Source organism: Miscanthus floridulus, chromosome 15 (assembly GCF_019320115.1).
Source record: "Miscanthus floridulus cultivar M001 chromosome 15, ASM1932011v1, whole genome shotgun sequence".
Lineage (NCBI taxonomy): Eukaryota > Viridiplantae > Streptophyta > Magnoliopsida > Poales > Poaceae > Miscanthus > Miscanthus floridulus.
Window position 1 is genome coordinate 85,841,560 of NC_089594.1, and position 16,419 is coordinate 85,857,978.

Here is a 16,419-nt window from a genome sequence, read left to right on the forward strand (position 1 = left end):
AGAATACGAAGCGCTCATCAACGGCCTACGAATCGCCATCGAGCTGGGCATCCGACGCCTTGACGTCAGGGGCGACTCTCAGCTGGTCGTCAACCAGGTCATGAAAGAGTCGGGCTGCCACGATACCAAGATGGAGGCATACTGTCAAGAGGTCCGACGTCTGGAGGACAAATTCGACGGCCTCGAACTCAATCATATCCCCAGGCGCCTCAACGAAGCGGCCGACACACTCGCAAAAGCGGCATCCAGCCGAGAGCCGGTTCCAACAGGCGTCTTTGCCAGTGATCAACACAAGCCCTCGGTACGCTACGCGGGGTCAGAACAGGCCGACGATGGCCCTTCTAGTCCGACCCCCAAGGCCGATCCACCAACTGTTCCTCCCGACCCCGAGGTCATGGAGCTTGAAGAAGACCCAGCAATGGAGTCCGATCCTCCCACTGACTGGAGAACGCTTTACATCGACTATCTCCTCCACGACGTTCTACCAACCGACAAAACAGAAGCCCGACGGCTCGCACGACGCGCCAAATCCTTCGTTCTTGTAGAGGGCGAACTCTACAAACGAAGTCACATTGGAATTCTGCAACTTTGCATCCCTGACGAACAGGGAAAACTCCTACTGAGCGACATCCACGGAGGGGCATGCGGACACCATGCCGCACCAAGAACCTTGGTTGGGAAGGCATTCTGACAGGGTTTCTATTGGCCCACCGCAGTAGCCGATGCCAAGCAAATTGTACGCACCTACGAAGGGTGCCAATACTACGCTCGACAAACACACCTCCCCACCCAGGCTCTCTAGATGATCCCCATCACGTGGCCCTTCGCGGTCTGGGGGCTTGACCTGGTTGGGCCACTTAAAAAAGCGCCCGGAGGCTTTACCCACCTGCTTGTCACCATAGACAAGTTCACAAAATGGATTGAAGCTCGGCCAATATCCACAATCAAATCCGAGCAAGCTGTGCTGTTCTTTCTCGACATCATCCATCGCTTTGGAGTACCGAACTCCATCATCACAGACAACGGCACGCAGTTCACCGGTAGGAAATTTGTTCGTTTCTGTGACGAACAACACATCCGAATCGATTGGGCAGCCGTCGCGCACCCCCGGACGAACGGACAGGTCGAGCGCGCAAACGGCATGCTCCTTCAAGGCCTCAAACCCAGAATTTTCAACCGGTTGAACAAATTCGGCGCGCGTTGGCTCGCTGAGCTCCCGGCTGTGCTCTGGAGCCTAAGGACGACTCCTAGCCGGGCCACCGGCTACACACCCTTTTTCATGATCTACGGCTCCGAGGCCGTTCTCCCGACGGACCTCGACTATGGAGCGCCAAGAATCAGAGCATATGACGAACAGGGAGCCGAGGCATCTCACCAAGACGCCATGGACCAGCTGGATGAGGCCCGCGACATCGCCCTCCTCCGTTCAGCCAAGTACCAACAAGCGTTACGGCGGTACCACAGCCGACGGGTGCGGGGTCGAGCCTTCAACGTCGGAGACCTCGTCCTCCGCCTTGTGCAGAGCAACAAGGATCGCCACAAACTCTCCCCGCCCTGGGAAGGGCCCTACATCGTCGCGGAAATACTTCGCCCAGGCGCCTACCGGTTGAAAACCATCAAAGGAGAGGTCTTCACCAACGCCTGGAACATTGAGCAGCTACGTCGTTTCTATCCTTAAAATAATCTTACACTTTTCTTTATCAGTTTTTGTCTTAACAGAACCCCGATCCTTAGTGATTCCCGACCCCTACAAATCGCGAGGGGTCAGACCTCACTCGGGGGCTGGCATGTGATCGTAACATATGTTATGTGTAATACAAGTATCGCGATTGCAAAAAATCCCTGTGTTATACTTACAAACATTCTATAAGTTTTCCATTCGCCTCGTAAATGAGTCTCGAGGGCTAAGACCTTGGGAACCAATTCTGAATACAACTGGTAGGACTGCGAGACACCCACGCCCCAGCGGCTGCAACCTCTTTGCTCACCAGTTCAATCAGAATTAGTTTGCCCACGTTCCTAGCTTCCTATGACTTAGACCATGAGAAGAGTTGGAAAGCGCTAAAATGACTTGCCACAAGCAAAGGATGTAATTTTGTTCATTTTTTGCACGAATTCACCACTTACAAAGCGATGTCATTACAAAAAAGGAACAATATACTCCGAAGACTGTTTACTCGGGGGCTTCCCCACAACGTTATTTCATTACAGTCTCGGCTCAGCTCTACCACAAGTGCTACTACGATCGCCGCGCCACGCTCTCCATCGGCGACGTCGAGGGCATGTACACGGGCCAGTTCGTCCACTGCGGCCGCCGTGCCACGCTCTCCATCGGCGACGTCGAGGGCATGTACACGGGCCAGTTCGTCCACTGCGGCCGCCGTGCCACGCTCTCCATCGGCGACGTCGAGGGCATGTACACGGGCCAGCTCGTCTACTGCGGGCGCCGTACCACGCTCTCCATCGGCGACATCTTCGCTGGATCCTCGAAGGCGCCACCATCTATGACGCCTCCGCCGGAGCGTCCGGGGACTACGCCATCGTCGTCAGCCGCAACCCCGGCAGCAACGCCACCGTCATGGCGTCTGGGGACTACGCCATCATCCCCAGCCATAACCCTGACAACGGCGTAGGGGCAGGAAACGCCTCCCGCCAAGGGAGGAGCGCAGCGAACGACGGCGCAGTCAACGACGTACGACGCCCACCGACGCCTTTTCTCCTTCAGCAGCAGCGACTCCTCACCAAGGGCCGCGCGTACCATCTCATCTACGTTGGATAACCTCCGGCTCGACATCACGCACCAGACTCACGAGCAAGGTTGTAAGTTCTCTATCTCTCTCTCTGGCATTACTCTTCCTCACTCAGGAACCACCGCGACGTACGGATGCGTTTGGCGGAAAGGAAGAAGAAGGAGAGATAGCGGCTCGGAGGCAGAAGGGGAGGTGGGATGAGAACTCCTCTCCCCCTCCCTATTTAAAGAGGAGGCGCAGTAACTAAGGAAAGGCGAAAGGTCGGACGAAAAACCCTCTCCCTTCCCCTTTTTAAATACGCAATCAATGCTGATTGATATCTGAGGGGACGCGCCAGAGGTGACGGGACGAACCCCGGTCTACGAAGCGTCCCTCTTTGGTCAAACTGAACACTGCCTGGGTACGGCCCGCCACTGACCCGCTCCGGACGCGGCGATTAAGGCGCCCACATAGGCAGACAACTTTTTCGCCTCCCCATGCAGGACCACGGACAACTCGATGACGGGACCCTTCAGATCTCCTGGGTCGACCGTTCGGCCCAGAAGACACGACGAACGAACGACCAAAGAAAGATAAGCCTCTCAGCTTTCACATTTTGTGCGTTAAAATTTGTTCGCAAGATTCCGACCCCGTCAAAAAGCAGGGGCGCGAACATCACTCGGGGGCTGTCGAGGATGACTACCAATCCAGACATCCTCTTCACCCGACCCCTCCGTACGCTTGAAACTAAGGGCGCGATATATAGGCACAAAGCTTTGAGTAAAACTGGACGAACTAGCAAACTCTACGCCCCGAGAGCTACGATGTTTCTGTTCACCAGAAAAATCACGCTCAAACGCCTCTCGCGTCTCTAGTTTCGACGTCCGCCTTTCCCAAAGAAGGGATCGGAGGGATCCGCCTACAGCTGTCAGGTTGCCCAAGTTAATCGAACAGCTCGGATCGTCACCGAGACACAAAAACAAAGAATAGCAATTCTTACGCAGGTTTTTCCAACCTCGTCACAAACGTCAGGGCCCGAACCCATCTGGTAGGAGCTTTTCCGCCACTCATACCACCAAGGTAACGTTACCGCTTTTATTTTCAATTAAATCTTGCATTCGAAACATTTCATATGCAAAAAATTGCATCCCAATGATTCGTGTCGCATCACGAAACGGCTGTCGCCTTATCCGATATAGGCAACCACAGGCTGAGGTTCGAAGGTCGGCCCGCGAAGGGCTCGAGGCCGCCTCACGCCGAACAGGGCCAGGGAGAGATAACCAAGACGAGCCCCAGCGGCCTTGCCCGATCCCGCTCAGAAGCGAACCGGGACGTCTCGACCTTCTCTCGTTCGATTCTAACCTCGAGCCAAACCCACAGAATCTCCATCGAGGAGAGGCCATCGGGCCCCCTGAGCTTATCGAACGACTCAGGCATCTGCCGGGAGGCGGGTTAAGAAGTTGTGGAGTGCCACCAGAGGGCTCTGCCGATCCCATCAGCAAATGATGGACCCGGATTCCACACGAACGTACCCGTTAGCGAGCTCGTTGAGCGCGGTACTCAAGCCGTCGAGGCAAGTGTCGTTCACTCAGCCCCTCCGATTGCGAAAACCGAGGACGGGGTAACACGCAAATAACGGCCGACCCCCATCAGACCCTAACAAGGCTCGAGGGCTCGGGCCAAACAATGCAGGGGCAAAGGCCCCACCTTGCCGAGCCCATAGAGTCCCCAGTTGGGATTTCTGTTGGAAGGCAGGGCAGGGATTATTGCGAGGACATCCATTGTCACCAAAACCACGATTCCGGTCTCCAGTAACACCCGACCCCAGGCAGGTGCGGGGGTCGGACCTTACTCGGGGGCTGTTAAGGTACGGCTACCTCCTCAATCTCCTCACATTATAATCAGCGGCATAATTCAGGGGAACATATTGGTAAGACCGTAAAAAATCAAATCGCAAAAAATCAAACAAAACGAAATTAAGACGCAAAAGCACGAAAGGCGTCCAGACTCGAAAAATACCGACACTTGTCCACATATTACATATAAGCTATTCTCAAAATTGTTCGACTAATTACTCCCGCGAAGGGAGAACCATTTCTTTCAGACTGTCTGCCAGGTTCTTCGCAAGGGGAGCGACCATCTTCTCCATTTCCTCCAGCTCTTCATCCTCGTAGGTGGACGGAAAGCCTTCGCTCATCACCCTCAGGTTTATTTCCTTCTCATAATGGGCGTGGGCGACGGTGAAGGCCTGGGTAATCCCGGCGTGAAAGGCACTCTCCTCAAGTTGGCCCACCCGAGCCGTGATACCTCCGACACGAGCCGCGAGCGGGCTGGTCTCCACAGGCTCCGTCACATTCAGGGCATTAAGGACCACCCCGACCGCAGCTTGTAGAAGATCATGCTCATCGCTCTCCGCCTGAAGGGCCCTGCGCGTATAGGCAGCCTCTTTCTCCAGCTTGGCGGCGACGTTCTCGGCACTCAACTTTCCTTTCACCGCGTCATCAAGCTCCGCCCGGAGAGAGCGGACCACCTCGACGTCCTCGTCCACCTTCTGCTGGAGGGCTGTGGCCCTACTCTCGGCCTTCTGCCGGAGGTCCCGCTCCATCTCCAGCTCCTTCAGGATTTCGCCGGCCTTCTCATTGGCCGCGGCATTCCTCTGCAGCAGCTCGTCTCGCTCTTTTTGGAGTTTGGCAATCTCCTCTCCATCCAGCTTAGACCTCGCCGATAGGTCCTCGAACATCCCGTGCGCCTCCTCCGCATCCTGACGCGCCTGGGCCTCCCGCTCCTGGACGATGGCAAGCTGGGCGGCCATGTTTGCTCGCAGCCGGGCCTCCTCGGAGAGGCGATCCCGCTCCGCCTTCTGCTCGCGGAGGAATTGGGATTTTTTCCGGCTACGAGCAACAAGAATCTGAAGAAGAAGACTGATATCAGAAATGCGAGAACCCACAAACACACGAAGAAAGAAAAAAGAAAGTCCAGAAAATACCTGAGAGGTAGGGATAACGATCTCACGGAGGGCTCCTCTGGCCTGGTCCAGGGCGTTCAGCATGGTCGAAATCCCGATGTCAAGACCCTCTCGCTCCATACTCTCGGAATGATCATCGAGCGAGAAAAGAGCCGACGTCGGGTCCTGAGCAGCCATCCACTGGAGCGGCGGCTCCCCCCGCGCAGGGGAGCGGCTTCCTCCCGACAAAGGGGCCGGTGGCGGCTCCCTCCTGACCCTGTGCGGCACCACCGCCGCACTCAAGGACCCTCCGGCTGGACCCTCCTCCGTCTGGACCGCTTCGGGCGCCACAGGCGGATCCACATGGGCACCTGGCGGCGCGGATTGCACCACGCCCTCGGGTGCCACCACGACCGCGCCTGGCTGATCTTGGCTCGGCGCAGTCACGATCACCGGCGGCATACGGTCCTCGGCCGGCTCTTCCACGCCCGCCACGGAAGAAGCCGCTCGCTCAGTAGCCTCCGCGGGCGTGGGAGCCACCATGGACGCCGTCGGTTCGGCCAACGCGGCCCCAACGTCGGCACCACCCCTGCCCGAAACAGGGGTAACTCCAGGCGACGCCGTCTGTCCCGCTTGAAGGGCGAGACTCTTCTTGGGCGCCAGCCCCAGGGGGTGACCCGTCCGCAAGAACCTACACAAAGGTAATAACCGTTAAGTCAAAATAAAAATGAAAAAGAGAAGAAAACAGAGGAGTCAAGAGCTTACGTTGACGTCCTCGGCCGGCGGAAGCGTTTTGGGGACGGATCCCCAGACCCCTGCCCTGACTCGTCTGGGTGGGACCGTTTCATGCTTGCCCCCTGCTCCGGGGCAGGGGGGTTCGTCTCGTCGAGCGCGGCACCAGAGTCGCTCCCCCCCATCGTCTTGTCGGGCGCGGCACCGGAGCCGTCCCCCTCCCTCGTCTCACGGGGCGCAGCACCGGAACTGCTCCCCTCCATCACATCACGAGGCGCGGCACCAAAGCCGGGCGCGGCTCCAGTACCACCCCCCTCCACGATCGCCTCAGGGTCGGCGACAGCAAGCCCGGCGTCCCCCATCCACCGATTCTCGGCCGGCACGCCGTGCGAAGCGGCGGACTCGCCGGCCTCCACTGACCTCATTGATTCACTTCCCTCTGCGTGAAAAGCGAAGGGCCCCTGCATGGGTGGGTGGCCACTTGTCAGCGTTTCCTCATCCTCCAGGACGCCCCAATCCACGTCGACGGCTACCTCGTCGTCATCGTCGTCATCATCATCATCGTCGTCATCCTCACTGCTCACGTCCTCTCCCCGGTCCCGTGCCTCCTGCTTCAGCCGTTTCGCCTTCTTCATCTCCTCCTTTGCTTTCTTGTCCCGCTCGGCCGCGAGTCGATTCGCCGCCGCCACAGCCCTGTCCTTCGGCAGTGGAGCCGGACTATCCTTGAAGACTAGCCCCCTCGGCTAGCCCCAACATCACAAAAGCAAGTATTAAAAAAGGGAGATTCAGGAGAAAGAAAGGAGTGCAGGAGAAGAGGGCTTACGAATTCGAAGAACCCAGGCTCCGGCCGCATTGGGGGATGCCCGGGCACCGGATACACGATGTCAAGGACCATGCCGGCAGAATCCTTCGTCGGCTCCGTCGCCTCCTTGACACGCTGCGCCACTTCCGAATAAGGGAGCGCCTCGTCAACGAGCACCGTCCCCTCGAACGATATCCCTGGCATCATCCGATGCAGGGGAAGCACACGCGCCATCAGTGGCGCCACCCTCCTCGCGTGGTAGGCACCGATAATCCCCGACCCCTTTACACCCTGACCCTTTAGGGCATGGAGGGCGGAGAGAAGGTCGGAGATGTGCTTCTTGTCTTTAGCCTGGACGCCCCAGCCCCATGACGCCGGAGCATCCACAATAAGACGTCCGGTGTACTTCGGTAGGGGGGCACTCGCATCATCCCTAACATAAAACCACTGCGAATGCCATCCCTTGTTGGATGTGGCCAGACACATGTACGGGTAACCCTTCGACCGGGTATGGCGCAGGTGAATGCTGGCACACCCCATCGGCGCGTCTACTTCTTTCCCCCCCAATCTTCCTCTTCGACAGACTAACACTAAAGAAATACCGCCACAGATCAAAATGGGGATCGATCCCCAGGAAACCCTCGCACAGGGCAACAAACGCTGCCATATGCTGTATCCCATTGGGAGTTAGATGCTGCAGCTCTACCTCATAGTAATCTAATAGCCCCCGAAGGAATCTATGCGTGGGTACCTCGAATCCCCGCTCATGGAAGAGGGCAAAAGAGACGACATACCCTTCAGGCGGCACCGGCTCACCCTCGTCGCCAGGAAGCAACCACTCCTGGACGGCGGATTGTGGGCGGAGAAGGCCACGGCGGACGAGGCCCTCCAGACGTCGGGAAGAGATGCTTGATCTGCCCCACAACTCCATTGAGGCAGTAGGGGGGAAGGGCAGGCGCGAGCTTAACGGCGGCTGGAACACGAACGCAGGCCGGTCGACGGTGGCGATGCGGGCGTGAGGGGCTGGGAAGATTGGCGGCGGATGTCTCAGAACGCAAAGGAAGGGGAGCGAAATACGGGACCCTGGGGGCGAACCCCGCGGTTTTATAGGGGGCGACGGACACGAGAAGGGCAACCGTCCGCCTCGATCTTGGGCCTGCCACGCGCGCCCCCGCGTCACATCGCGGGACACGCGTCCGCAGTCCCTATCCTCTCACCCCAAAAATCTCGGCGGACGGTTCGCCTTCCCCAAACAAATCCGGACTCCCTACCCACCAGGGAAGCGCAAGCCACAAAGGCCTGTTCTTTTCTCTTTGGCCCACCTAGGGCCCAGAGACTCACCGGCCGGCCCAACTAAGAAGGAATCCGCGAACGATCCGCCATCAAGGGCAGAAACACCCAGTTGATGTAAAACTAAGTCCTTCAGCCTTACCCGCGAAGGGGCCGATACAAACCCCCGGGCGACTCTACTTGAGTCACCCGGGGGCTCGGGGGCTACACCCATTGGGTGCGCTCGCGCGCACCCTCCGGCAAATTAGCTTCAACGAAATAAAAAAAAAACACCCTCCAGGCGGTTCTACCCGAATCACCTGGAGTCTCGGGGGCTACTGTCGGGGACCTAATACCAGGGTACCCCAGGAGGTGGAACCAATAACCACCAAATATAAAAAACTTCTGGACGCATAAGGGCGCCATGTCATCCCTTGTTCGAGTGACAGAAGTTCGGTTCCGCCTCGCCCAACACCTTCGGATGGGCTCAGCCTCGCCCGAGGGCCGAGGGATAAACTCCGTCTCGCCCGACGCCTTGAGGACAGGCTCGGTCTCGCCCGAGGGCTGAGGGATGAGTTTGTCTCGCCCGATCCCGGAGGGGTGGGGTTAGCCTCACCCGACGCCTTTGTGGGATAACCCTGCCTCGCCCCAAAGGCTCAAGGCTAATCTCCGTCTCGCCCGACGCCTATAGGGCGGGCTCGGTCTCGCCCGAAGGCTAAGGGATAGATTCCGCCTCGCCCGACCCCGGAGGGATAGGGTTAGTCTCGCCCAAGAGATAGGGATTGGCCTCCGTCTCACCCGACGGCCCAGAACGAGCCTCGCCCTGATCGATATCTATCCCTCATAACGATGGGTACAGGACGAGACAAGACGTTCGGGTCAACCATGGCTCCAACGACCATACCCTGCGCCCTGACAGGAAAAGGACTGCCAGGGAACGACAGGACTGATGCTTTAGACCCTTCCGGGCGCCGCAGAGCCCAAAAGGTATTACAGGTGCGTGCACCTCACTCTGTAGAGTTGTAGGCGCCGCCTTCAGCCCTGGGACACGGAACCCAACGAAGATATACGACAACCGCTACGCTCCAAGAACGGATTTGCTATCTCCACGAACGACGGATACTCCGTCACCGCGCTGTGGACCCGAGGGAGCGGGGGGCCCTCTTCCCGACCCCTCAGGTCCCCCCAGTCAGAGAGCCTTGGCCACGGCGCTACACCGGACCCCGACCCCGAATTCTCCCAACAAGAATCATGGGAACCAGAAGGCGTGTGGAGCAAGGCTGGGGGGAGGCTCCTAAGTCAAAACCACTGTACTACAACCCATACCCTGGGGGCAGCATGCTGTGACTAATCAGACATCCTACAGAGACATCGACAATATCGTAAGCACTTATCTTCCTTCGCACTCATCAGGATGAAGGACCTGATCGGATAGACGTAAGCCACAAGACTAAGTAGAATACGCATCCTGGAGTCCTCACCCTTGTAAAGCCAGCCCCTTCATCTATAAAAGGGGATGCGCATCCTCCATCAAAGGGACGGAAAAACAATAGTACGCACTCATACACACATTCAAGCAGCTACGAAGCTCTTGACTACCTTCCAATCCTTCGATCAGAGACTTGGGACCAGTCCCTCTCTCACCAGTTTGTATCCCTTACTACAGACCGTTCACGGTGCTAATAACACAAGCAGCAACAAACTGGACGTAGGGACGTTCCGCCCGAACCAGTATAAATTATGTGTCCTTTAGCGCATCATCCGAGCCTAACGCGCATTACTATAAATTCACTTGCCGGTGCTTGTACGAAACACCGACACAAGGCTATACACAAGTTGAAGGTCTTGACTTTGGAGAAACAAATGCCCCAGTTGCTAGATTGGAAGCAATTAGAATCTTGCTAGCCTATGCTTATGCCCACAACATCAAGCTCTATCAAATGAATGTTAAGAGTGCATTTCTCAATGGCTACATCAATGAAGAAGTATATGTTGAGCAACCTTTCGGTTTTGAAGATAACAAGAAGCCCAACCATGTGTACAAGTTGAAGAAGGCATTGTATGGCTTGAAGCAAGCACCTAGAGCATGGTATGCGAGATTGAGGGATTTCCTACTCTCTAAAGGGTTCACAATGGGCAAAGTTGACACCACTCTTTTTATCAAGAAGATTGGAAAAGATCTATTTGTATTGCAAATCTATGTAGATGACATCATATTTGGATCAACCAATTAAAACTTTTGTGATGAGTTTGGAAAGATGGTGGCTAATGAGTTTGAGATGTCCATGATTGGATAGTTAAGTTACTTCCTTGGTCTTCAAATCGAGCAATTAAAGAATGGTACATTTGTAAGTCAAGGCAAGTATATCAAGGACATGATCAAGAAGTTTGGCATGAGTGATAGCAAAGTCATTAGCACACCAATGGGAACCAATGGCAACTTGGATAGTGATGCAAGTGGAAATATGGTGGATCAAAAGTTGTATCGGTCCATGATTAGAAGCCTACTCTATGTGACTGCATCAAGGTCGGATGTCCTATTTAGTGTATGCATGTGTGCAAGATTTCAAGCATCACCAAGAAAAAGTCATTTGAAGGCTACAAAGAGGATATTGAGGTACTTGAAGCATACACCAAATGTTGGTTTATGGTATCCCAAAGGAGCAAAGTTTGAGCTAGTTGGTTACTCCAACTCAGATTGTGCGGGATGCAAGGTTGAAAGGAAGAGCACCTCGGGCACATGTCAATTGTTGGGAAGATCACTTGTTTCATGGTCATCAAAGAAGCAAAATAGTGTTGCATTATCAACCGCCAAAGCCGAATACATATCCGCCGGTGGTTGTTGTGCACAAATACTTTGGATGAAGGCCACTTTGAGTGACTTTGGAATCAAGTTCAAGAAAGTGCCATTGCTATGTGACAATGAGAGTGCAATCAAGTTGACCAACAATCCAGTTCAACATGCAAGAACAAAGCACGTTGATGTCCGCCACCATTTCATAAGAGATCACCAACAAAAAGGGGATATTTGCATTGAGAGTGTAGGCACCGAAGATCAACTTGCCGATATATTCACCAAGCCATTGGATGAGAAAAGGTTTTGCAAGCTAAGGAATGAGTTGAACATATTGGATTTCTCAAATATGTATTGATGCACCCCCCCACTCATATGACATGCCTCTCCTTCGAGCAATCCAAGGCAAAAGTTGATTGGCATGACATATATCTTTGCTAAGGACATGGTTAGTGCATCTAGTCACATTTTCAATTTTATTAGGACCTTTCAAGTGGTTCTATTTTATTAGGCTCATTCATGAAAATCAAATGATTTTGATGTCTATATGGTATCACTATTGCTTCTATGCTTGACTTGATCTAGTGGTAGCATATGACATGTTTATGGGCTTGTAAACCTAGTGTTTAATCTAGAATATGAGCTCTAAGTGTTTAACTCAACATGGTACAAGATAACCCTTATTTAGGAGGTGTGAAGAAGCTTGTCCTTAGATCAAACCGAGTTAAATATCTTTGGCAAATAATCTAGATTGGACCAAATTTAGGAAAATGATCCTCACCCCATTGATAATCTCGACCCTACAAGTAATACTATCTATATTTTGAACCTTTGTGGTCATTGATGACAAAGGGGGAGAGAAACAAAGATAGTAGTAAAAATAGTGAAAAAGGGGGAGAAATATCATAGAAAAAGGGGGAGAAATATCATAAAGGGAGAGAAACATAAAGATATGTTGATAAATGACAGAGGGGGAGAGATAAGACAAAGGAAAGGGATCAACTAAAATTTTGAGCACACAAGTAGGGGGAGCAAGCTCATGAACTTGTATGGTGCATTTGAATGTGCATTTCATATGTTTTCTTGCATGGCATAAGTTCTAAATTTAAAATATCCATGCTTGTGTGATGTATGCTAGTTGTTAGATTGAATGATGAAATGAAATCACTAGATAACTTTCATTTCCAAATATTTCCAAGTGGTATTGAGCTAACCATGGTGCTAAGGATGGTATATTGGTGCACTCCGATTGGTATCACGCTTCAAAGGTCCATCTTTTATACCTTAGCATCATTTGATAGACATTGTCTCCTATATTTCCTATCTAAGCATATGTGCAAGCTACAATCCAAACTCTTAGCACATATGTAGGGGGAGCAATTGCTACCATATGGGGTTCATAAAACTTGTCCATATCCTTTTACACATGATAAATATGCTTGGGCAAGCAACACGGATTCAATTGAATTTTATTTCATATCTTTGTATAAGGGTTGTCATCAATTACCAAAAAGGGGGAGATTGAAAGCTCTAGTTTGGTTTTGGTGAATTGATGAAACCCTAAGTGCTAACCTAGTTTATCAAGTGATCATGAGATAGGTAGCATATTCCAAGTGGTGAAGCAAATGAAGATCATAACATGATGATGATGCCATGATGATGATCAAGTGCTTGGACTTGGAAAGAAGAAAGAGAAAAACAAAAAGCTCAAGGCAAAGGTATAAACCATAGGAGCTATTTTGTTTTGGTGATCAAGACACTTAGAGAGTGTGATCACATTTAGGTTTGATAGCCGTACTATTAAGAGGGGTGAAACTCGTATCGGAATGCGGTTATCAAAGTGCCACTAGATGCTCTAACTCATTGCATATGCATTTAGGATCTAGTGGAGTGCTAACACCCTTGAAAATATTTGTGAAAATATGCTAACACATGTGCACAAGGTGAAACACTTGGTGGTTGGCACATTTGAGCAAGGGTGAAGAAGATAGAGTTGAAAAGAAGTTAGTCGCGCTGGTTACAGAGTGACTGGACGCGTCCGGTATGGTGACCGGACACGTTCGGTATTTGGCGACGAACTCAGCGATCAGACGCATCCGGTCGCCACACCGGACGTGTCCGGTGTGCATCAGCAGACACAGTGTTTGGTAGGGCAATCGATCGGACGCTGGTAGCGTCCGGTCTGGTATCACCAGACGCGTCCGGTCGAGCAAAGATGCTTACTATACTCCACCGGATGCTGAGGCTCAGCGTCTGGTCGTTTTCTAATAGACGCGTCTAGTCGGCCTGGTGGCTTGCTGGACTCGACCGGACTCAGTGGCTCAGTGTCCAGTCATTTGTAGTTCTGCGTCCGGTCTGAGCATCCGATCGCATGAAAGTATGCAGCAACGGCTATGTTGGTTTGAACTAGACACGTGGCAGTCTGGGAGCTACCGGACACGTCTGGTATGCCGATCGGACGCGTCTGGTATTCACGACCGGTGCGTCCGGTGCTACGTCTGGTCAGTTGGACCGGAGCGTCCGGTCACCCCGCATTATGCCCAGTGAAGGGGTATAACGGGTCTATTTTGTGGGGGCTTCTATTTAAGCCCTATGGCTGGTTGAAGCTCACAGCTTTGGCCATTTTCATTGACATAGCAACCTTGTGAGCTTAGCCAAAGCCCTCCCACTCATCTCCATCATTGATTCATCATCTTTGTGAGATTGGGAGTGAATCCAAGTGCATTGCTTGAGTGTTTGCATCTAGAGGCACTTGGTGTTCGTGTTTCGCTGTGGATTTTGCTTGTTACTCTTGGTGGTTGCCGCCACCTAGACAGCTTAGAGCAGCGAGGATCGTTGAGCGGAGGTTGGTGATTGTCTCTGGCTCCGATCGTGGTGATTGTGAGGGGTTCTTGACCTTTCTCCGGTGGAGCACCAAAAGGTACTCTAGTGGATTGCTCGTGGCTTGTGTGATCCTCATCTTGTGTTGGTTGTGTGGCACCCTATTGAGGGTTTGGCATATGAAGCCAATTAGCGCGTGAACCTCCAAGTGAGTGAATCACCACAACGAGGACTAGCTTACCGGCAAGCAAGTGAATCTCGGTAAAAAAATCATTGTGTTCATCATTGATTCCGAGGTGATTGGTCTTCATTGTTATTCATCCTTGTGATTGATTGGTTCCTTCATCTACACGGCGGTATAACCTTCTTGATCACTCTCTTTACATTACTGCAAACTAGTTGTCAAGCTCTTTAGTGTAGCTAGTTGTGAGAGCTTGCATGCTTGGTTGGTATGGCTCTTTAGTTAGCCTTTGAGAGCACATCAACATAGGGTAGTGTCATAGCTATTGTGTGAATAGATACTATCTAAACTAGAATTGTGGTAGGTGACTTGCATTTTGAGTAGGCTAGCGTAACACTTGCTTCGCCTCATAATTGTCTAACCATTTTGTTAAGTGTTGTTGTAGAAAATTTTATTAGGCTATTCACCCCCCCTCTAGCCATTAGGACCTTCCATTATGGGAGCAGAAAGGCTCGTTGCGCTCTTATCGTGGGTTCTGGCTTTTTCTGGACCGATAGATTGGAGGCGGGGAAGGTGGAAGTCTAAGCACCATGTCAAGACTAGGTCTCAAGTGTGGGGGCTAGGAGTCCAAGTTTGGACGGGACTTAGACCCCTCAACAGGAGTGGAGTGGGTTGGTCTTGTTTGTGCTTGGGGTACAAGCGAGGCGTGTGCTTCATGGTACTCAGCTATGATACATTGGTTCACGAATCGTTGTTTCCGTGAGATGGTACAACTTGGCTATGGTCTAGCACCGTAGTAAAAACTAGAAGATGAAAGATGGTGAAATGGTTCTGATTGCTCAACCCTTTCTGAAAAATAGAATATGTGCTTACCTAGAATGGTTAGCTAATTAAGTAATCCTGACTGCTAATAAAACTTGACCCTAAGGACATACTTTTAGTAATGCTTTTTCTCAAACAAAAGAAAAAACAGACCATATTGCCTATCATATTCCTTGCAAGTCAGGAAACTATTCCCACTAGTCGGGTAAGTCTTGCGAGTACATTGTGTACTCAGGGTTTATTTTACCCTATTACAGGTGCAGCTTGTGGAGTTAGCTCTTGTGTGGAGGATTCTTCTGGTGGGCATAGATGGATCAGTATATCGTTTCCGCTAGATGATTATTACATTTCTATTGTTTAATTATCGCACTCTGAACTCTGATATTGTAATAAATAATTTTCAAGACTCTATGTTGTATAAAATAGACTAAGTATTGTAAGCTCGTACTCATTATTGGATTCTGGATGTAAAACGTGGATTGTTTTGAGTTCTTCCGTGGGGTGTGCTCGACGAAACTATCCAATATAGTCTACTTTCGGGGTACTTAGTGTCTAGTGGAAGACAAGCTCCTCCGAAAGTGTGTTATTCCAGACGGTTCTGCCACACTAGACGGCTTGGAGTAGCGGAGGAGCTTCGGCACGTGTTGGTGATTGTTCGTGTCCGGCTCTGGTTATTGTGAAGGGTCTTGTACCTTTCCCAGCGGAGAGCCAAATGATAACTCTAGTGGATTGCTCGTGTCATTGAGTTACCTCACTTGTAGGTAGGTTCTTGTGGTGTCCAATTGTGTGGACGAGGTTCGTGCAACACCTCTTAGCCGTTGAATTATCAAGTATTGGTCGACACAACGGGGACTAGCATGCCGGCAAGCACGTGAACCTCGAGAGAAAAATTAGTTGTCTTTTGCCCTTTGGTATTCTCCTTGTGATTGAATTGGTATTTATCTTGTAATTGGTTCACTCCTCAATGTGGCGGTATAATCACCTCACTCTCTCCATTACTTCCCTGCAAACTAGTTATAGCAAACTCTTTAGTGTAGCTAGAATTGAGAGCTTGCTTTGTAGCTTAAGTTCATCTAGTGGAGCTCTTTAGTGTAGCAAGTTTGAGAGCTCTTAGTGGGTAGCAACTTAGCTCTTATGTGTGCCAAGTGATTATAGCAACTAGAATTGTTTGGATAGGTGGCTTGCAACCCTTGTAGAGCTTCAACAAAATTATATTACGCTGTTTGTCATACTAATCAAATTGCTCTAGTTGGCTTGTAGATTTTTAAATAGGCTATTCACCCCCTCTAGCCATATTAGGGCCTTTCAAGTGGTATTGGAGCCGTG